This window comes from Rhinopithecus bieti, unplaced genomic scaffold (assembly GCF_001698545.2).
Source record: "Rhinopithecus bieti isolate Rb0 unplaced genomic scaffold, ASM169854v2 scaffold_17939, whole genome shotgun sequence".
Lineage (NCBI taxonomy): Eukaryota > Metazoa > Chordata > Mammalia > Primates > Cercopithecidae > Rhinopithecus > Rhinopithecus bieti.
This window is the reverse complement of record NW_016809446.1, coordinates 777,379-796,531: the sequence shown is the minus strand read 5'-3', so window position 1 is coordinate 796,531 and position 19,153 is coordinate 777,379. Positions and strand designations below refer to the sequence as shown.

The window sequence follows — 19,153 nt, the reverse complement described above, 5'->3', positions numbered from 1 at the left end:
ACAACTGATGTATCTTTCCTGAAACTATTTCATGAAGTTGCAGAATATCATCTCATTTATGTGTGTGTAAGCTATCACTTAATGTTGTCTATAGTTTCTTACAGACTGGGACTTTAAGCAAAATGAATAACAAGACTAATTTTACCATAGGCTAATTAATTAATTTTATTTATTTTATTTTATTTTTTGAGACAGAGTTTTGCTCTTGTCACCCGGACTGGAGTGCAGTGGCATGATCTCGGCTCACTGCAACTTCCACCTACCAAGTTCAAGCAATTCTCCTGCCTCAGCCTCCTGTATAGCTGGGATTACAGGCACACACCATCACACCCAGCTAATTTTGTATTTTATTAGAGACGGGGTTTCACCATGTTGGTCAGGCTGGTCTTATAACTCCTGACCTTGTGATCTGCCCGCCTCAGCCTCCCAAGGTGTTGGGATTACAGGTGTGAGCCACCACGTTCAGCCAGCTTTTTTCTTTAAGGTGGGGTCTCACTCTGTCACCCAGGCTGGAGTGCAGAGGCGCAATCTCGGCTCACTGCAACCTCTGCCTCCTGGGTTAAAACAACCCTCCTGCCTCAGCCTCCCGAGTAGCTGGGATTACAAGCATGTGCCACCACACCTGGCTAATGTTTATATTTTACTAGAGATGGGGTTTCACCATGTTGGTGAACAGGCTGGTCTCAAGCTCCTGATCTCAAATGATCTGCCCGCCTTGGCCACCCAAAGGGCTGGGATTGCAGGCATGAGCCACTGCACCCTGTCTTCTCAGCTGATTTTCTTTGCCATTTGATCAGGAATCACTTTGAACAAAGGTAGTAAAATAATCAACTGTGAGGTGACAAAACAGAGGGTATCACATAAACAATTCAATAAGCTTCTAAGAGAAATTCAGCTCCTACTGAAATTCCAAACCTATGCATTTATTCAACAAATATTCTTTGAGGGTACATTGTGTGCCAGGGACTGGCCTAGCCAATGGGCACACACAGTGGGCACAGTGTGGTAAATTAGACCTGAAACTTAATACTATACCATTTGCATACTACCAAAAGAGAGAGAAACTTATGCATCATTCTACGTTGGCATCTGGGGACCATGTACACAAATTATACAGGCAACTTTTGAAAACAAATGTAAAACTATTTATTATTTCAATAATTATGTGAATTGCTCATGGAAGATTCAGTTTTGTTGTTTATTCAGATACAAAGTGGGTAAGCAAAGGTATGTGCAGTGGCGCATGCCTAGAGTTCTGCTACTCTGGAGGCTGAGGTGGAAGTATCACTTGAGCCCAGGAATTTGAGTCCAACCTGGGCAACATAGTGAGATGCCCTCTCCAAAAAAAACAAAAGCAAACAAAACACTTCAAAAGTAGCCACTTTTGAAGTTTTAGTCGCAATGGACAATGTCTTAAACGTTGTTTTCTTAATCTAATCTATATAAACCTTATGAAAACATCAATTCCTTAAACACTTTTCTTAATCTGTTCTGCACAAACCTTATGGAAAATAAATTAGTTAATAATTTATTAACTAATAAATTATAATAATAAATTAGTTAATAAATTACATAATTTATTAACTAATTTAAATTATTAAATTAGTGGGGACTGAGTAGACAAGGAAAGCAATACCAAGGAAAAAAAAAGACAGCTTGGCCAATATGATGAAACCATCTCTATTACAAATACAAAATTAGCCAGGTGGTGGTGGTTCACACCTGTAATGCCAGCTACTTGGGAGACTGAGACGGGAGAACCGCTTAAGCCTGGGAGGCAGAGGTTGCAGTGAGCTGAGATTGCATCACCACACTCCAGCCTGGGTGACAGAGTGAGACCCTGTCTCAAAAAAAAAAAAAGAAAAGAAAAGAAAAAAGAAGAATGAATTCCTGCAGAGCCCTGAGATTGTAAGAGAGTGACAAACCTTACGCCTATATCACAGTGTGTAGGGAGACCCCTGAAACTATTGCTATGGAATAAAAGATGAAATGCTCCTGATTATTGTAAATACAAAATTGCATGCAGGATTGTGTAAAGACAATGCCAGGTTGGACTGCCAGAATGAGCCAACAACGCGTGATGTGCTTCCCCTGCAGAGAGCCTATGAATGGACGTGTAGTCAGGGAGGTTTCACATCACCAAGATTTCTATCCCAGAAAACAGATGTTCATAGCTCTGGGAATGGAATGCAACCCTCGTGGAGAGCCTATAAACAGACGCACGGTGGGTGTCTGTCCATATGGATAAGATAGGGCTACAAACGCCCTCATCTTACCATGGCTCTTCTAGGCCTCTTTAGGGTTAAGGCATACTCCCTTCTGAGAATTTCTGGTCTAACCAGTTGTCTTGCTTCATGTCCTGTTACTATGGATTGTTTGTAACCAGCTCTTGCTGCAACTGTTACTGGTGATTAATATTTTGCTAATCATAGGTTATGGAAAGACTGTGTTTCTGTTTTAAGGCTCTGTTAGAAATTACTGATGCACACACTATATTGTAAATTCTTACCTCTGTATACTGTACTTCCGCATACAGATGTTATGTTAAAGGATTACTTCATCCCCATGTGACCATCTCACCTCATAATCAAATGATCCTAAATCCCTCACTAACCTACCCCCACCCTCACTAAACTTAATAATAAATGCTGGCATATCCAGTGCATTGTTGGCACTGTGGGACCAGAAGGCGGTGACGCCCCTGGACCCAGCTTTCACTATCTTGTGTGTGTCTGTTATTTCTCGACCCGCCAATCCGCCTGGGAACAAAGAGAGAGCCCCGCTGCATTTTGGGCTGCTGGCCAGGTCCCGCAATAACAGTGTGTAGAATTTGTAAGTGGAACTATCCCATGTAAACTAGAGTTATGGAAAAGCAGTGTACAGACTAAGTTCTATGCAAAATTAATGACCTTAGCATTNACAACTGATGTATCTTTCCTGAAACTATTTCATGAAGTTGCAGAATATCATCTCATTTATGTGTGTGTAAGCTATCACTTAATGTTGTCTATAGTTTCTTACAGACTGGGACTTTAAGCAAAATGAATAACAAGACTAATTTTACCATAGGCTAATTAATTAATTTTATTTATTTTATTTTATTTTTTGAGACAGAGTTTTGCTCTTGTCACCCGGACTGGAGTGCAGTGGCATGATCTCGGCTCACTGCAACTTCCACCTACCAAGTTCAAGCAATTCTCCTGCCTCAGCCTCCTGTATAGCTGGGATTACAGGCACACACCATCACACCCAGCTAATTTTTGTATTTTTATTAGAGACGGGGTTTCACCATGTTGGTCAGGCTGGTCTTATAACTCCTGACCTTGTGATCTGCCCGCCTCAGCCTCCCAAGGTGTTGGGATTACAGGTGTGAGCCACCACGTTCAGCCAGCTTTTTTCTTTAAGGTGGGGTCTCACTCTGTCACCCAGGCTGGAGTGCAGAGGCGCAATCTCGGCTCACTGCAACCTCTGCCTCCTGGGTTAAAACAACCCTCCTGCCTCAGCCTCCCGAGTAGCTGGGATTACAAGCATGTGCCACCACACCTGGCTAATGTTTATATTTTTACTAGAGATGGGGTTTCACCATGTTGGTGAACAGGCTGGTCTCAAGCTCCTGATCTCAAATGATCTGCCCGCCTTGGCCACCCAAAGGGCTGGGATTGCAGGCATGAGCCACTGCACCCTGTCTTCTCAGCTGATTTTCTTTGCCATTTGATCAGGAATCACTTTGAACAAAGGTAGTAAAATAATCAACTGTGAGGTGACAAAACAGAGGGTATCACATAAACAATTCAATAAGCTTCTAAGAGAAATTCAGCTCCTACTGAAATTCCAAACCTATGCATTTATTCAACAAATATTCTTTGAGGGTACATTGTGTGCCAGGGACTGGCCTAGCCAATGGGCACACACAGTGGGCACAGTGTGGTAAATTAGACCTGAAACTTAATACTATACCATTTGCATACTACCAAAAAGAGAGAGAAACTTATGCATCATTCTACGTTGGCATCTGGGGACCATGTACACAAATTATACAGGCAACTTTTTGAAAACAAATGTAAAACTATTTATTATTTCAATAATTATGTGAATTGCTCATGGAAGATTCAGTTTTGTTGTTTATTCAGATACAAAGTGGGTAAGCAAAGGTATGTGCAGTGGCGCATGCCTAGAGTTCTGCTACTCTGGAGGCTGAGGTGGAAGTATCACTTGAGCCCAGGAATTTGAGTCCAACCTGGGCAACATAGTGAGATGCCCTCTCCAAAAAAAACAAAAGCAAACAAAACACTTCAAAAGTAGCCACTTTTGAAGTTTTAGTCGCAATGGACAATGTCTTAAACGTTGTTTTCTTAATCTAATCTATATAAACCTTATGAAAACATCAATTCCTTAAACACTTTTCTTAATCTGTTCTGCACAAACCTTATGGAAAATAAATTAGTTAATAATTTATTAACTAATAAATTATAATAATAAATTAGTTAATAAATTACATAATTTATTAACTAATTTAAATTATTAAATTAGTGGGGACTGAGTAGACAAGGAAAGCAATACCAAGGAAAAAAAAAGACAGCTTGGCCAATATGATGAAACCATCTCTATTACAAATACAAAAATTAGCCAGGTGGTGGTGGTTCACACCTGTAATGCCAGCTACTTGGGAGACTGAGACGGGAGAACCGCTTAAGCCTGGGAGGCAGAGGTTGCAGTGAGCTGAGATTGCATCACCACACTCCAGCCTGGGTGACAGAGTGAGACCCTGTCTCAAAAAAAAAAAAAGAAAAGAAAAAGAAAAAAGAAGAATGAATTCCTGCAGAGCCCTGAGATTGTAAGAGAGTGACAAACCTTACGCCTATATCACAGTGTGTAGGGAGACCCCCTGAAACTATTGCTATGGAATAAAAGATGAAATGCTCCTGATTATTGTAAATACAAAATTGCATGCAGGATTGTGTAAAGACAATGCCAGGTTGGACTGCCAGAATGAGCCAACAACGCGTGATGTGCTTCCCCCTGCAGAGAGCCTATGAATGGACGTGTAGTCAGGGAGGTTTCACATCACCAAGATTTCTATCCCAGAAAAACAGATGTTCATAGCTCTGGGAATGGAATGCAACCCTCGTGGAGAGCCTATAAACAGACGCACGGTGGGTGTCTGTCCATATGGATAAGATAGGGCTACAAACGCCCTCATCTTACCATGGCTCTTCTAGGCCTCTTTAGGGTTAAGGCATACTCCCTTCTGAGAATTTCTGGTCTAACCAGTTGTCTTGCTTCATGTCCTGTTACTATGGATTGTTTGTAACCAGCTCTTGCTGCAACTGTTACTGGTGATTAATATTTTGCTAATCATAGGTTATGGAAAGACTGTGTTTCTGTTTTAAGGCTCTGTTAGAAATTACTGATGCACACACTATATTGTAAATTCTTACCTCTGTATACTGTACTTCCGCATACAGATGTTATGTTAAAGGATTACTTCATCCCCATGTGACCATCTCACCTCATAATCAAATGATCCTAAATCCCTCACTAACCTACCCCACCCTCACTAAACTTAATAATAAATGCTGGCATATCCAGTGCATTGTTGGCACTGTGGGACCAGAAGGCGGTGACGCCCCTGGACCCAGCTTTCACTATCTTGTGTGTGTCTGTTATTTCTCGACCCGCCAATCCGCCTGGGAACAAAGAGAGAGCCCCGCTGCATTTTGGGCTGCTGGCCAGGTCCCGCAATAACAGTGTGTAGAATTTGTAAGTGGAACTATCCCATGTAAACTAGAGTTATGGAAAAGCAGTGTACAGACTAAGTTCTATGCAAAATTAATGACCTTAGCATTTATGCTGACAGTCTGTAGCATTAGAAAGTAAATTGTGGCTGGGCATGGTGGCTCACGCCTGTAATTCCAGCACTTTGGAAGGCCGAGGCAGGTGGATCACGAGGTCAGGAAACCAAGACCACCCTGGCTTACACGGTGAAACCCTGTCTCTACTAAAAATACAAAAAATTAGCCAGGCGTGGTGGTGGGCGCCTGGAGTCCCAGCTACTCAGGAGGCTGAGGTGAGAGGATCACTTGAACCTGGGAGGCGGAGCTTGCAGTGAGCCAAGATCACACCACTGCACTCCAGCCTGGGTGACAGAGCAAGACTCCATCTCAAAAAAAAAAAAAAAAGAAAGTTAATTGCTTTCTAGACACATGGTATTTGGTAAATAAGCTCAACATTATACCAGGTTCAAGATGCAAGGATGCAAATAGACTGCATTTCAAAAGTTTGGATCATTCAGTTTGGCACTAGAACACAATTTATGGGGGAAGCAATGTAGCAAGTCTTCAGTATTTAACTAGAATAACAGTTGAGAGAATTTACATTTATGTATGTGGTCCTTTATATAGGTATTTTCATTTCATTCTTACCATCATCTACCACTGCATTTTACACAGGAGGAAACTAAGGCCCAGAGAATAAAAGTGATTTGCTCAGGGTCAGCCAGTAAGTAGCAGAACAGAGGTCAAACTATCATTTTCTCAGTGCATCTAGACAAAATGTTTCTCAAAATATGAACCAAGTCACCTATATGAGACTCACCAGTGATAGGTAAAACACACAATGGAGAATTAATTTGGAAACACCAAATTGAATATTCAAATGCAGATTCTTGGTCTCCATCTACTGAATCAGACTCTGAAGTCAGGGCTCCAGGAATTTCCAGTTTTACGAGCTCTCCAGGTGATTTTTATGAATGCCGAAGTTTGAGAACCATGAAAGGAGGTTGGGTGAAAGCTGCCATATGTAATAAATTTACATAAAGTTTGGATTGGTTTACATCAGTCATTTTAAAAACAGGATGATGATAATTAATTGCGAGTAATCTTTAATGGGTACAATTTAAGACAGTATATAAGGTGTATTATTTACCATTTACCCCTTGCTGGCTTCAGCATTTTTTGCAGGAAACTTTCTCTGAGTTCCACTATTCCAAGCTATTCCAAATTGCCTTTCTTCTACTCCTGAACCTACAAACTCTCTCAGATGGGTAAACTGGGTTTTCCGTCACTGTTATTCCTTTCAGAGCTCCTGTTAGGGCTTTTCCACCGGCTCCCTTCTCCCCCAGCGCTGCACTGCTCAAGCTCAGGGCTCCTGCTAGGCTAGCCCCGCCGTCTCTCCCTTCAGTCACAATTATGATTATTCACCAGGACTTCATCAGCCACGATGAGATGTTCTGCAACATTTACAAGATCCAGGAGATGGCTGAAGGGCTGTGGCTGAAGGTGGAGGAGAAGATGGTCACTAGGACAGAGGGTAGCATTGATGACTCTCTCATTGGTGGAAATGCCTCCGCCGAAGGCCCAAAGGGCAAACGTACAGAAAGCACTGTAATCACTGGTGTTAAGACTGTCAAGAACCATCCTTTGAAAGAAAGCAGCTTTACAAAGGAAGCATACAATAAGTACATCCAAGATTACATGCGATCAATCAAAGGCAAACTTGAAGAACAGAGACCAGAAAGAGTAAAACCTGTTACGACAGAGGCTGCAGAACAAATCAAGCACACCCTTGCTAATTTCAAAAACAAAAACAATACCAGTTTTTATTAGTGAAAACATGAATCCAGATGGCATGGTTGCTCTATTGGACTACCATGAGACTGGTGTTATTACAGTAGGCAGCTAGTTAGGCATGAGCAGGGAATAAGAGGTCTCCACCCACCCCCACCAGGAATGTCAGGCGACCATCAGGTGATGGTCAGGTGGTTGTTAACAGTCTCTCTAAAATAATAATTGGTCATGGCCAGGCGTGGTGGCTCATGGCTGTAATTCCAGCACTTTGGGAGGCCAAGGCGGGAAGATCACCTGAGGTCAGGAGTTCTTCCCACCTGGTCAACAAGGTGAAACCCCGTCTCTACTAAAAATACAAAAAAATAGCCGGCGTGGTGGTGTTCACCTGTAATCCCAGCTACTCCGAAGGCTGAGGTAAGAGAATCACTTGAAGGAGGCTGAGGTTGCAGTGAGCCTAGATTGCTCCATTGCACTCCAGCCTGGGTGACAGAGCGGGACACCATCTCAAAATAATAATAATTATTATATTATAATTTATAATTTTTATAATATAATTTTTATAATTATTAATATTTTATTATATTTATTATTATTTTATTTTATTTTATTATAATTAATTTATTTATTTATAATTTTATTTTATAATTTTTATTTAAAATTTAAATTTTTATTAAAATTTACTTTATTTTATTATAATTAAATTATTTTATACATAATTATTATTATTATTAGTCGCATCCAGCTCCAGGGAAAGGCAGTCTCCCAGTAGATAGAAAAACACCTGAAACTGGTGATAAGGAGCTTCACAATAAGACCTCAAGAACTGAGTGAGTGGGCTCAAGCTTGCACACTAAGAGGCAAAATGGCAGAGTTTAACTGGTATATAACCACCTAGGAACATTTGGCTGGTAAGGGAAGAATGCCTCAAGTGAGTATGCGTACAACTCCAGTAAACACACCACACATATTCCCCTCTCACGCGCCAGCAGGCCACTGCGCATGTGGACAGCCCACCCCAAGGGAGGAATCTGGGGAGAAGGGATGCAAAACCCTGGAAGCATGCCAACATATAAAACCCCAAGTCAAAGGTCAAACGGTGCAGTTGATCTCTCAAGTTGCCCGCTCAGCCCTCTTCCAAGTGTACTTCCTTTCATTCCTGCTCTAAAGCTTTTTAATAAACTTTCACTCCTGCTCTGACTCTTGCCTCTGCCTCCTTGATGGAATTCTTTCTTCTGAGAAGGCCAGAATTGAGGTTGCTGCAAACACGTTTGGATTTGCCACTGGTAACAGTGTGACCCCATATATAATTTTCTTTCTTTTTTTTTTTTTAATACTTTTCAAAACCTTTTGACTCAATTGTTATTTTGTTTTATTCTACTTATGTATTTTTTTTGAGACAGGGTCTTCCTCTGCCACCCAGGCTGGAGGGCAGTGGCACAATCTCAGCTCACTGCAACCTCCACTATCTGGGGTCAAGTGATCCTCTTGCCTCAGCCTCCCAAGTAGCTGGGACTACAGGCACATGCCACCAAGCCCAACTAATTTTTGTGTTTTCTGTGGAGATGAGGTTTTGCTGTGTTGCCCAGACTGGTCTCGAACTCCTGAGCTCAAGCGATCTGTCTGCCTTGGCCTGTCTGCTGGGATTATGGGTGTGAGCCACCATGCCCAGTGATTCTCTTTAAGGATCGTTTAGAAATGGAAAAATGTTAACAAATTTGGCAATTACTTTGGATCTCTCACTTGTTGTCATAACTGGCTTCTACTTGTCATCCACATAAACACCAGGACTTCAACAAATGGGATTGATACGATCTTGAGCTCTTCATTTATTTTGACCATAATTTATCTGGAGTGGAGACATTGTCTTTAAGAAAAATATGTCAGGTAGGTTGTCTAAAAATTAAATGCATTTAAACTCATTTGGGAGAATTCCTTTTAGTTTAAAACATATTTAAACTAAGTCCATCTTGTAGTGTTCCTGGAGAAGCTAAGCCTTATTGTAAGCCACTACTAGAAAGAGTAAGACTGTCATCAGATAACTTCTACAGTGGAAACTACTTCTGAGACTGGAATATAAAAAGCAAGAATCAGGCTGGGTCTGGTGGCTCCTGCCTGTAATCCTGGCACTTTGGCAGGCTGAGGCAGGAGGATTGCTTCAGCTCAGGAGTTTGAGATCAACCTGGGCAACATAGTGAGACCCCATTTCTGAAAACAGATATATATATATATATATAAATATAAAATTTAAAAACCCCAGGAATCAAAAGTTTTGATTCTTACTGAATTGCAGTAAAGGGAAAGACCATGCTCATAGCAATGCCAGCATCTGAAGTGGAGCCTTTCACATTTCATCACTTACGATGGAAGTAGTTAATTCTGAAAGAAATTATCAAGGGAGTAAAAAGAGACTAACTTAGCTGGGACAGAAAGAAAAAGAACTTTCAGTAGGGGGGTCAGGAGAGTGGCAAGGTCACCTGTGGCTCTTTGTAAAGCAGAGTTATGTGTTAAGTCAGGATTTATCGGTTCCGTAGCTGCCAGAACATTTGCCCTACTTTTCAGGCATCTCTACAATATTTTCCCCATAATCTCCTGGGTGAAATGCACATTTGCATTCCAAGTCACTTTGAATGGGAAAACCTTAATGAAAAAAGCCATTAATCACAGATACATCAGGAAATATACTACAACAATATTGTCACAGCTGCAGCAGGAAGTAGTGGTGAGCCTTCCTGGTTATTGTTTAATGTTGTTTTGTGATAAATAAACAGAGTTCAAATTGATAATGAAGAAACTGTTTCATCATCTCTGCGTATGTGTGTGTGTGTATGTGTGTCTAGACCTCCCCAGCATCCCTCTCTAATTCCCCTCCCATTCAACACATCAGTTTTCTCTCTCATTCATTTCGTTTATTTATTTATTTGTACTGTTAGTAGAGACAGAGTTTCACTATGTTGTTCAGGCTGGTCTTGAACTCCTGGCCTCAAGTGATCTGCCCACCTCGGCCTCGCAAAGTGCTGAGATTACAGCCGTGAGCCACCGTGCCCGGCCTCTCTAATTTATTTCTGTCCAGGGATTAAGTATTACTGACAGGATGAACTAGGCTGAGTCAGCTATGGTGAATCCAGATTCTAAGGTAACCTCAAAAAACAAGCAGCTCAGGGCAAGAACTGGAACCTAAGGTTTAATGATTTGATATTTTCCAAAGTCTGAAGTTCTAGGTATTTTTCCAAATGCTACCTGAGGATTTCTATTGCAACTGTGTATTGCTGCCCTGCCAGACAGCTGCAGTCAGCATCTTTGGGCTGACTTGGTTTCTGACCCCTCCTGGTTTCAGACCGGGCACTAGCCCTTGAGGAAAATTCAGACTCCCTTGAAGGTGGTCTCACAACCCCACACTCCTTCTAATCAATTCTGCCTCCCCTTCTGCCTAATCTTTCTTCCAAATTTGTCTGCTGCCCTTACCCATAAGGACACTGACAATAACCATGCTTTCAGGAGGCAAGAGTATGGTGGGAATCAATCTTTCTTTCTTTCTCTCTCTCTCTCTCTCTCTCTCTCTTTTCTTTCTTTCCTTCCTTCCTTCCTTCCTTCTTTCTTTCCTCTTTCCTCTTTCTCTCTCTCTCTCTTTTTCTCTCTTCCTTCCTTCCTTTCCTTCCTTTCTTTCTTTTGAGATGGAGTCTCAGTCTTGTTTCCCAGACTGGAGTGCAATGGTGCAATCTCAGCTCACCACAATCTCCGGCTCCCGGGTTCCAGTGATTCTCCTGCCTCAGCCTCCCGAGTAGCTGGGATTACAGGCGTGCACCACCACACCCAACTAATTTTGTATTTTTAGTAGAGACGAGTTTTCTCTATGTTGGTCAGGCTAGTCTCGAACTCCCGACCTCAGGTGATCCACCTGCCTCAGCCTCCCAAAGTGCTAGGATTACAGATGTGAGCAACCGCACCTGGCCATTAGGAATTATAGGGTATCATTATTATAGAGTATAGGGTAATTATTGCTTTTTATAACCAGCTTCAGATAATTTTTTTCAATAAATGATGTAGTGAAAGGGGGTCCTTAAAGATTCTTTAATTTAGCACACTTTGTGCTCAAACTGGAAAAAAACAAAGCAGCAAGGTCTTTTATAAGACTGTGTATTATAATAATGGACTTCCAAAATAGCTCAAGTGTTGTTCAAGCAATATATATTTTCCATGAAACAATCTTCTTTGACCCATGGGGGCAGATTAGCACCCACAGATACCTTTGGCTCTGAAGGCTTTTATCCATATAGAATAAAAAGTTACTTTCTCTTCTAGAAGGTGTGGTGGGGGACAACTTAACAGAACCATCACTTACTTCTATTTAGAATCTATGTTTACCCCACAGGCAAGTCAGAGAATAGAGGTGATTAATCTCAGAATGTGCCCAAGATAGAAGCCATTCTATTGCCAAGTTCCAGTGGCTTAGTCTCAATCTCCGGGATAAGAGGCAAAAAAGTCATTAAGTGTCATTTTGGAATTGATCCCATCTATGTGGGCTAGTTCCTGTCTTTTTTTTTTTTTTTGACCGGAGTCTCGCTCTGTCACCCAGGCTAGAGTGCAGTAGCGCGATCTCAGCTCACTGCAAGCTCTGCCTCCTGGGTTCACACCATTCTCCTGCCTCAGCCTCCTGAGTAGCTGGGACTACAGGCGCCCATCACCACGCCCAGCTAATTTTTTGTATTTTTAGTAGAGATGGGGTTTCACCGTATTAGCTGGGATGGTCTCGATCTCCTGATCTCGTGATCCGCCTGCCTCGGCCTCCCAAAGTGCAGGTCCTTTTGGGAGAGGGACCTCCCAAAGTCCCTCCCAAAGGGATTACAGGCGTGAGCCGCCGCACCTGGATTCTTTTTTGCCCTTTTATTATAGTTTGGATGCACAGTAATGATAATTGTAGCCAACATTTGTTTACCTCATATAAGCACTGTCCTAGATTTTTTACTTGATTACTTGTTCTATGCTTGCAATAACTTTGTGTAGGTACTCCATTTCATAAAATAATGAACTGAGGCACAGACTGGCCCAGGTTGCATTGATGGTATTCTGGTCATCTTTTGTAGCATAATAAATTATCTCAAAGCTTAGTGGCTTAAGTTACTTCTTATGGTTCTGGAAGTTGACTGGGTTCAGCTAGGTGATTCTCGCTTAGTGAGACTCACTTGGGGGCTTCCATGGAATTGCAGTAGATGGTGGCTGTGACTGGCGTTATCTTGAATGTTTCCTCCCACACGTGTCTGTTGGCTGGGACTCCAGATAGCGCTGTCATCCAGAGTCCCACACATGGCCTCTCCATGTGACCTGGACTTGCCCATAGCATCAAAGCTGGGCTTCAAAAGCAAACATTTCAGGTAAAAGTGGTATTGCCTTTTGTTAAAAAAAAGAAAAAAAAACTTTTTTATTTTGAATTAATTACAAACTAACAGGAAGCTGCAAGTAGAGTAAAAGAATCTAATAAATGCTTTACTCAGCTTCCTCCAGTGGTGAGATCTTCTATAACTGTAGAACAATATCAGGACCAGGAAATGGACATTTGCACAATACTGTTAACTAGGCTACAGAACTTATTCTGTTTTTCCAGCTTTTACACGCACTTAATTGTATGGGCATGTGTGGAGCACACAGTGCTGTCTCTTTGTAGTCAGATTTACTCCTTCCCACACTCATACCTGTCCCCTGGCAACCATCTCTGTCATTTTGTCATTTCCAGAATGTTACATAATGAAATCATACAGTATGTGATGTTTTGAGACTGGCTTTTTTCACTAAGCACATTGAGATCCATCTAACTGTACATGAATCAATAGTTTGTTCCTTTCATTGCTGAATAATATTTTATATATTGCCTTTTAAGACCTAGCCTGAAAAGTCACACAGTTTCACTTCTACTATAATTACTGGCTTGTCCAGATTCAAGGAGAGGGGACCAACCCCCTGCCCAACCCTGATGAGAGTAGTGCCAATGTCACTTTGTAAGAAGAGCCTGAGAACTGTTGTGTCATCTCGGAAAATATAATCTGCCACAGATGGAAAGTGGCAAAGATGAGATTCTATTGTCTCTACAAAAAATACAAAAATAAATTAGCTGGGCGTGATGGCACGTGCCTGTAATCCCAGCTACTTGGGAGGCTGAGACAGGAGAATTGCTTGAACCCGGGAGGCGGAAGTTGCAGTGAGCCGAGGTGGCACCATTGCTCTCCAGCCTGGGTGACAGAGTGAGACTCTATCTCTAAATAAATAAATAAATAAATAAATAAATAAATAAATAAATGAAAAACAGCACCTGAAATTGGAGGTTGCATGGAGAAATAAAATTGTATATTTAAACAATTTTGAAATTACATACACTTTATGTTTATGCTTGCAAAAGAACATATGGAAAACATAATGAGAATAAGTAATAGACCACCTTTTCTAACACCAACATAGATAATGTACTTTCTATATCACATCTTTATATTTTCTACATTAGAATGGTTCCAAAGGTCTATAGAGTGCTCGTCGAAGTAAAATTATACTCATAATGAAAACTGTTTTGTTGATCATCTTTTATCTGTTGGTCCAAATAAATTAAGATTTTCATATTAATAAAAAGAACCAGAAAATTAATATTGTTCATCATTATTGAAACTCTATTATAAACTCTGTCCCCAGCCTGCTGTGGCAGAGGAAACACTTAAATATGAAGCCCAACTCGGAAGTCTTAGTATGTTTCTGAAACCTTCTATCTAGTCTACTTACAGCTAACAGTTAAACTAGATCCTGAGCAGGAAGGGGAGAGGTAAGTGCCTAATGACTAATGATCTAACCGAAGTGACAAAGAAAATAAGACTCTTCTTTCTGACACCATGATTCTGAGATTGATTTCATGAAATGTTCCATGGAGTTGGTGAAGGAGGTGTGCGCTCTGCTTGCAGGGCTCCGTGCACAACTATTAATAAGATTGTGCCAGGCGCGGTGGCTCATGCCTGTAATCCCAGCACTTTGGGAGGTGGAAATGGGCAGATCACAAGATCAAGAGATAAGAGGCCATCCCGGCCAATATGGTGAAACCCCGCCTCTACAAAAATACAAAAATTAGCTGGGCATGGTGGCGGGCGCCTGTAGTCCCAGCTACTCGGGAGGCTGAGGCAGGAGAATGGCGTGAACCCAGGAGAGGGAGGTTGCAGTGAGCCGAGATGGCGCCACTGCACTCCAGCCTGGAGACAGAGCAAGACTCCATCTCAAAAAAAAAAAAAAAAAAAAGATTGTGGATTCTCAGCTAAAAGTACAGAGTAAAGAGAGCATGGCAGCAGTGAGAGAGAGGTGAGATGTAGGAGAATCGTTTGAACCCAGGAGGCGGAGGTTGCAGTAAGCCAAGATTGCACCATTGCACTCCAGTCTAGGCAACAGGGCAAGACTCCCTCTTTAAAAAACAAAAACAAAACAAAACCACAAAAAACTACCTCTCTCCAACAGCAATACAAAGAGAACTTTTTCTGAGCTGGAACCAAACAAATTAAAAAAGAACCATTTTATTCCTGCAGAAAAGCTCAGTAAAATTCAAATTCATGCTTCTAGATGTGGCTCTAGAGATGGGATCTAATCTAAAAGAACAGATTTTTATTTTATTTTATTTTATTTTATTTTATTTATTTATTTATTTATTTTTTTATGGAACGCTTCACGAATTTGCGTGTCATCCTTGCGCAGGGGCCATGCTAATCTTCTCTGTATCGAAATAACAGATTTTTAAAAACTCTGTTTCTAAATTTTGCTCGTCCCAGGCACATTAAGATGGACCCATGACAATTACTAATTCCTCTGTCCATTTATAGAACTTTTAATTGAAATACGATAAATATATAGAAAAGAGCACGTCATGAGTATACAGCTTGGTGAAATTTATAAGCTGAACATTTCCTTATTAGTCCCAGATCAAGACCCAGAATGTTATCAGAACCCAGGAAGTCCCCAGATATGCCCCTTCCACATCCTGGCAACAAAGATTTAGTAACTGTTCCCCTGACTTCCAAAAGCGAGTCGTTTTACCATTTTTTGTACTTTATATACATGAATCACATCATATGTGTTCTGCGACTGGCTTCTTTCATTCTACTGTGTTAGTGAGATGAATCCTTACTTGAGTATAGTTTACACAGTTTTTTGAGGCAAGTTTGCTTTTGAGAATTTAAGGAATGGAATGAAACAAGGTTTCACATGATTAACACAGGCAATTCACTTGTTTCGGATCAACAAGGCATGGCTTATCACGGTATCAAATATCCTAGGACAAATGGCAAAGCTAGCTATAATTTATTTCAACAAGGAGGGAGATGGATAAAGGAGCAACTGTTTTGAATAACCTGAAGCTTCTGCTTCATGTTAAGCCTTCTAAAGTATGTTTGCAACAACAAGGTCACTTGGGCTCTCAAGTAGCCTGGCTTCTGGCTTCAGCTTATCTGTGGCCTTAGGTATACTTCTTGTCCTCTGAGACAGAAAATTTTACTAAATATTACCCTTCTAGTTCTTATAGCCTATGATTCCACGTTTCCAACTCAAATCCCTTGACCATCTATCCACACAGCCATCCTGCCTGCATCCAAACCAGCTGATACAGAGAAGTCACAGTTTTAAGTTAGGAGTAATAAAATCAGTCTCGTTTTACAAGTTCTACTGAAGACAATATACCCATGTTATATCCAATAAGTAACTTTTTTTTTTTTTTTTTTTTTTTTTTTTTTTTTTTTTTTTTTTTTTTTTTGAGACAGAGTCTCTGTCACCCAGGCTGGAGTGCAGTGGTATGATCTGGGCTCACTGCAGCCTCCCCAGGTTCAGGTGATTCTCATGCATCAGCCACCCGAGTAGCTGGGACTACAGGCACGTGCCACCATGCCTGCGTAATTTTTGTGTTCTTAGTAGAGATGGGGTTTCTCCATGTTGGCCAGGCTGGTCTGGAACTCCTGACCTCAAGTGATCTGCCTGCCTTGGTCTCCCAAAGTGCTGGGATCATAGGCATGAGCCACCACGCCTGGCCTAATAGGTAATATTTTAAACATACAAGTTCTATAACATCCACTTTCTATCTTAAGGTGTTTTAAAAGCTTGTGTATCTAATAAGTAGACTTTTTTTTTCTTCTTTTTTTGAAACAGTTTCACTCTGTTGCCCAGAGTGGAATGCAGTGGTGTGACCATGGTTCACTGCAGCCTCGACCTCCCTGGACTTAGGTGATCCTCCGACCTCAGCTTCCCAAGTAGCTGGGACTACAGGCACGTGACACTATAGCCAGCTAGTTTTTTGTTTTTTTGTTTTTTTTTCTGTAGAGACGGGGTGTAGCCAAGTTGCCCAGGCTGGTCTGGAACTCCTGGGCTCAAGCAATTCACCCACCTTGGCCTCTTAAAGTTCTGGGATTACAGGCATGAGCCACCACATCTGGACCTAATGAGTAGACTTATCTTAGAGTGTGGATGAGGAGGAAGTGACAGGCCAGGCGATCTATTCTGTCTCCACCTCATAGTCACCCTACTCTTGACATCATTCTAATTGTATTTACACTTGGTGTTGAAGAAAACAAACACAAAAATCTTCATGGGTCAACTTTAAACATATCTTATTTCTAGATTACCATGGATTCATATCCTTTTCTTCCTATTATTTTGTAAATAGCACATTTATATTACATTGTAATTCAAATATTTTGTATTTAATTCACCATTTAAAATATATGGCAGTTTTACAAACCAATTTTGACTTTTATTTTGTTTTTTTTATTATACTGCAATTCTTTAAAGATAGAAATGCTTCTTAGCCTCAATGTGAGAGGTGTTGCTGGCAGGAAACTGGGAGAATCTGTTCTATTCACTGACCTCATCAAGGACAAAATAGGACTATGACTCTGCCTTCAAGAAGAACGCAGTGAAGAAAAGACAGTTAATATGGCCACCTTAATTTTTTTCCAAGAAATGTTTTGGAAACCTGACATGATTGGCCTTACCCAGACCTTTTATTTCTCAACAAACTCAAGGAGACAACTTATCCTGAAGTGCTACCCTTGGAAATACTTTCCTAAAAACAATAATGGCAACAAAATAACCAAGAAAATTATTTACTAAACCAATTGGAGAGAATAAAAGGTCATGCTTCAAAAGTTACCATTGCTTTGCTGTCTAAGAACAAGTTTTACTTTAAAAATAAAATGACAAGCCAGGTGCGGTGCCTCATGCCTATAATTGCAGCACTTTGGGAGGCCAAAGTGGATCACTTGAGGTCAGGAGTGTAAGACCAGCCTGGCCAACATGGCAAAACCCTGTCTCTACTAAAAATACAAAAATTAGCTGGATGTGGTGGCATACACCTGTAATCCCAGCTACTCGAGAGGCTGAGGCATGAGAATCACTTGAACCCAGGAGACGGAGGTTGCTGTGAGCTGAGATTGCACCAGTGCACTCCAGCCTGGACAACAAGAGCAAAACTGCGGCTCAAAAAATAAATAAAAAAATAAATAGTAAACAGTCACAGTAGAGGAGAGACTGAATTATTTTTTAATTTTCTCTATAGAAAATACTATGAAACCTTGGTCCTATTAAGAGATAATCAAAGAGTATGTAAACAAAAAAGGAATTTTAGAGTATGTTAGGCAGTTAGTAATCATGAAAATATTAATACTGATTTTTTGTTTATGGTATTTTTCAGCTCTTTAAAATTTGTAACTTGTGATTAATAGTTCTACATAAACATTCAATTTTGTATTAGTTTCATATTTACAATTCTGCATTGTTTTTATTAAACAGGGTCCCCATAATGTATAAACTTCAGGCTCACCAAACCCGGAAGTGTCTAGGTACAACATAAACTCAATATGGAGTGAACAACTAGTTTAGAAAATTCCAAATCTATGGTTTTTTCAGTGTCTTCCATAATGCGACCTCAGGTAATCAAGTGACTTACTTGGCCAGTGGAAAGGAGTGGAAATAAAGATTAAGAGGTGTCAACAACAGACACCCAGCTGTAGATGGGCCAGAAGAACAAACTCTGCCCCCAGTCTAGTGGTATAGAGGAGACACAGACAGAAACCATTAGCAAGCTTTAAGCAAGGGAGCAAGTGTTTAAGACAAGGAAGCAGGTGTGTGGGCAGGGATCTCATTTATCATTGGAAAGATGGTGATGGTTTGAACCCAGGTGATGTTTCTTCAGGATTGCCACTGTTTTGTGTTGACATTCACCAAGTAGAATGATCTTTGCATCATTGGGTACTTTGGAGCACCCTAAGTATGTAGGAGTCAGAGTTTTACTAGCTTCCCCAGCAATCCTTGCTTAGTCAATTGATTCCTACGTCTGCAGCCAAATGCTATAAAAAACTCCGGGGGAGGTAAAGTCCTCCCATCCTCCTGGCTTTTCAATTAATCATTTAGATGGGAAACATAAGCCTACTCAGGTAAAAAGACACGTGAACTTCAGGCCAGGATCACAATCCTGTCCCAAATATATGACTTTTCACCCTTCCTCAACCCTTAATGGGGTGGGCGTGGGGAGTGTATTTTAAAACAAATGATTTTAATTCATTCACCGTTTCCTAGCAACCAGGAAAAAG

At 40.9% G+C, this 19,153-nt stretch overlaps 1 pseudogene; it reads left to right on the top strand.

Moving 5' to 3' along the window:
- Positions 1 to 7,187: 7,187 nt before the first annotated feature.
- Positions 7,188 to 9,275, top strand: LOC108540340 (translationally-controlled tumor protein-like; annotated as a pseudogene).
- The last annotated feature ends 9,878 nt before the right edge of the window (positions 9,276 to 19,153 follow it).